This window comes from Anser brachyrhynchus (genome assembly GCF_964034855.1).
Source record: "Anser brachyrhynchus genome assembly, chromosome: 8".
NCBI lineage: Eukaryota > Metazoa > Chordata > Aves > Anseriformes > Anatidae > Anser > Anser brachyrhynchus.
Window position 1 is genome coordinate 30,213,362 of NC_137702.1, and position 4,724 is coordinate 30,218,085.

Here is a 4,724-nt window from a genome sequence, read left to right on the forward strand (position 1 = left end):
CCTGGGGATTGGAGGCAACCTTGTGCTACACTTAGGTGAGGAGATGCTCATGTTCCTCCTGAAGCACCTGGTGATGACCTAGTGCTGTGACACGCACTGGTAAAAGCGGGAGAGAGCAACCTGGGGTGGCACTGGCCCCATGTACCCTGGGCAGGCATTCAACCCTGCTCCTGCAGGAAAACCAGCCGGGCCCTGCCTGATGCTTCTTTAGGATTTTGCACACCCATGTTTTTTTCCATCCTCTCTGCTTAAAAACCTTGCTTTTTAATTTAGCGGAGAAGAATCTCCTTGAAAAATTGACTTCCATGCCCCAAGTCATTGCCCAGCTGCAAGCACACAAGTATTCCTTCTCAATCTTGTTTGATGTTGATACCTTCATAGCTGGCTGCTGCCAACTGGACTAAGTGGAGTGCCAGTGGCCAGACCTGAGCACACTGTGTGGGCATGCAGCATCAGCGAGGGTGCTGGGGCCAGGCTCCTGAAGTGCCTCAGGCCTTCCCAACCCAGCGAAGCCGCAGGATGTCCACAGGAGCGCAAGGCCCTTCCTCAAGCACCAGAGGTCAGTCCATGCTGCGGCTGCACACGTGGGGGCACGGAAACGAGGGGAAGTTGCGGGGGTAACACATTAGCATCTGTGTTTTGCTGGGGCTTAGAGGAGCCCCTGAGTGCCAGGATGCTTACGTGAAATGTTGAAATGTTGTTAACCTCTGTTAGGTGCCGTTGGTTTGGTACCCTCGTGAGGTTGGGCTCCCTGGGAGGTGGCCCATACCTCTCCTGCCTGCGCAGCTCCGCTGGAAGTATTTGTAGCTTCTACCTCTGGTCATAGCCAGAGTGGAGGGACAGCAGAGAATGAGAAATCAAAACTGATGTGGAAAAGTGAGCAGGCCTCAGACAGGAGCTTGGTTCTGCTTTGGTTTGTGTTTCGGCAAGAATCAGACTGGTTCATTTCCTGTGGGAAGTCGTGCTCTGTCCATACTTCCCTCCCTCCACATGCTCCCCCAGGCAGGGGTGTGCTCAGGGCATGTCCCCGATGCTGATTCCTTGTCCTGCGGTGCGGCAGGAGGGGACTGTGTCCCCATGCACCTGCATGGGTGTGCCCGCTGAGATCTGCAGCCTGGGGTGCTGCCTAGGTGGGCCTTGGCACAGCAAGGCATCCCCGTGGGGGCAGCTCACAGGTGAGCTGAAAGCCGAGCTTGTGGTGGCATTCGGGCTTTCATTAAGGAGTTTTGTACCTATTTAAGAAATATAAGCGGGAACGCGCTACTGATTATTTTAAGAACCTATGCAAATTTATTGATTTGCACTAGGAAAAGCTTGCTGTGATGTGTAAATTAAGCCATTTAAGTCATCCTGCTTGGCAACTGAAGCACCAGCTATGTTTGCTCAATGAGTTAATAGCCCACCGTACGCCACGGGTTTCTAGTTATGCTTATGGTCTTTGACAGATATCCCTCCCTCTGCCTGGGCTTGTTTTTGGCTGTTGCTACTTCACAGAGTCCTGGTGCATGCAGGTCCTTGTGCCGTGTCTGTGTGCAGCCAGGGTAGTGGTGGCCGGGCCGAGCTCTGCTGTGGGCTCCCACAGGCCCTTTAGCTGGTAGGGGCAGAGCTTCCAACTCAGTAGTTCAGCCACGTGTGGTTAGGGATGTATTCTGCTTCATTCCCACCCTGAGTCAGTAGCAGGTCAGAGGTATTGAAATCAGACAGACCCTAAATTTTTTTAATTCATGTACTTGTGAACACTAGGAGGCTGCTTTAAGGATAAACCCAGGGATATATTAAGACATAAATCCCGCAGTCAGACGTACTGGTTCTCAGTCAGGCATGCACATACTCACGCCGGCCCCGTATGTATTACACAAGCTGGGCAATTGCTATCTTGAGAACCTAGCTGGGCTTGTGAATATTCGCAGCCATGGGGAACAAGGTCAGAGGCAGCGCAGGAGGTTCCTGGGAACACGAACAGCGGATGCTCCCTGACAAGGGGCTCTGGATGAAACCACGTGTCAGGTAACGAGTGCTCCTCCAGCAGCTGCTCTTAGTAAATCAAAAAGTCGAGAGGAAAATTTTCTCTGGTGAATTGGCTTTTTCCCTTTAGCCACGTTAGATGCTAACATCATCATGTATGCATTCACTGAGTTGTTCTCAAATCCATTTTTTCCTAACAATGGAACAAGAACTGTTCAATAATTGAGGGAATATTTAATGCAGGAACGATGCACATATCCATCAGGGCAAAACCACTTGACTTTTGAAAGCTTCCATGCAATGCATGTAGCATTTGCCCATTTAGAAAACTATCTGCTTTTAGGACAACAGTCTGCTGACAGAACCAAGCAATAGTAAGACCAGTGATTCAAAACCATAATGTGATCCTGACTGGCAACGCTGCATCCTTTAAGGGTAAATATATTCTTCTAAAACTTCCAGATAAAAGTTAAAATAAAAAAAAAATGCAAATGTTAAAATGCATGTTTTAGTTCTCACATTTTACAAATTTAAGAGGTGCTGAGTTTTGCTGACAGTTTTCTTGGCAGAAAGTGAATTCCAAAGATGCACATGCAAATATTTGTCAAAACCGAATTTTCAATTTTGCATGCATAAGGATTACTCCAGAAGTGCTGGCATGCTCAGCTGCTCACAGAACAAAACTAGTGTCATGTGGCACGTCTGGCCAATCACAGGAAAACAGTGTATTTTTAATTTTAAATATTCTGATTAATCCATAGAGTAAAAAAATATAGTGAAAAGAAAGTTGCTGAATATATTTGAATAACAAATAAATCCAAGATGGTGTGATTGACTTATATATATTCCCCAAGCAGAGAGAGACAAAATTAATCAAATAAATTATTCATTTTGAATTATTTGTTCAGCTCTGTTTTTACAAGTGGCGGCCTAATAGCCACATGTGACTTCTGCAGTTAGCTACAAAAGCTCCTGTATCATGTGTCACATCCTCCTGATAGCCACCGCTTCGCTCTGCGCCTGACTTCTCCACAGACGAGCCATGCATTTGTCGTGATGATGCATCTTCTGTGCAGGACTTGCTAAAAGCAATTAGGTCTTGAGTAGCATGCACTGAAAGTCCTAACATGCTCATTGACCAAAAGGGATTAGAAATGTAATGTTGCCCATTTCTACTAAATCATTACAACACAAATAGTGCTCCTCTGCTTTGGCCTTTGCGCAGAATTAGATTCAGGTTAGAGTGCATCCGCACACTTACACTGAGAAGCACTCAGCGCGGTAGCCTAATTGCACCCCAGATATCTAGACCGTATTTAGATGGAGCATTTAATGGCTCTACTACCAAAAGTCCGTTAGCCTTTATTACATTTATTTTCATCAAAAAACCTAATCATTGTGTTCTCTGAGATAAATACAGTAATTAAAATATCATTCATCTTTCTTTGATAGCCATGCAACATATGGTGCATGTCTGCAGTCCCGTTCTGGCTCAGGGAGGAGGGAGAGCAGAGCCCCATGTTCAGCAGCCCTCCAACAGGCGTAGGGCACCGCACGTGGGGCCAGGTGGGCACAGCAGGACACGAGGCAGGGCTGGGCTGTGCACTGGCAGTGACGGGCAGGCCGGGCCATGCTGGGCCTCGGTGGGGCCTGCGGGGCAGCGTCTGTAATGGCGCCACGGCCACGCTCTCACCGTGTTGTTGTGGCGAAGCAGCAAGGTGTTAGAGCTGCCCTTGCCTCTAGCTGCTGCGGAGCAGTGTTGAAAGGCTGAAGGGTGCTGCAGCACCGGCTGGCTGAGGGGGACCAAAGCACTGATCCCCGTCTCTGCTCCGAGCCCTGCAGGTGAAGCGCAAGGCGCCTGGCACGTGCCGGCCCTGCCCTGCAGCCGGGGCTGTGGGGCTGCCTGACCCCAGCCGGGAAACACCCGGTGGTCAGCTCGGTTCAGAACAGCCACCAGATGATGGCGAATTTCATTGCCAAGCCTAGCTGTACTTGAAATGTGAAAATGCAGAAATGTAAGTGGCGCTGTCAGCTCCCTAAAAATCACATTTTCTGCAGTCTGCAATCCTTGTTCTGCTCCATATGTGGAGGGATTTGTATGAAATGTTCCAGGCAGAAAGTGAAAAACTCTGCGGTGTACTGGCACGATAATGCTATCTTGCATGAATGCAGTGCTTTCTACTTAAAGTGACTTGCATAAGTGGAAATATTATCCCCATTTTGCTGATGAAGAAACTGAAGCCCAGCGTTTCCTTTGAGTCACATCCAGTGAGCAGGGACAAAGCCAAGAATGAATGTGCTGACACGCAGGATTTTCCATTGCCACCAGACAAGTTGTCTCCATCCAGAATACTTCATTCTGACTTTATAGTTGTCTTCTCCCTGATTAAAGCACCATCTCCCTAACCAGTTTGTTACTATACAGTAGGAAAAAATATGTTGTCTGAATTTTCTCCATTCTGCTCTCCAAAACATCTCTGAATGTCCTTAACATGTTGGGAGAATTTTCAAGCTTTACCTGCAGTAATTGGGCACAGCTGGAAGAGGCCATGTCCAAAATTAACTGATGCAACTGATGTCTGCACTAAATCTATGTATGTGCAGGTCTACAGTACGTGGAAGCCAGCAAAACGCAGCTCCTGGAAGACTTATGTTGTCTGTAAGGAATGATTATAGCTTTGGTGAGAACTGTTAACAATTCAGCAAAATGACAAGAGACATAATTATTTGAGTTATTGATCAATGCATATTAAGAAAGA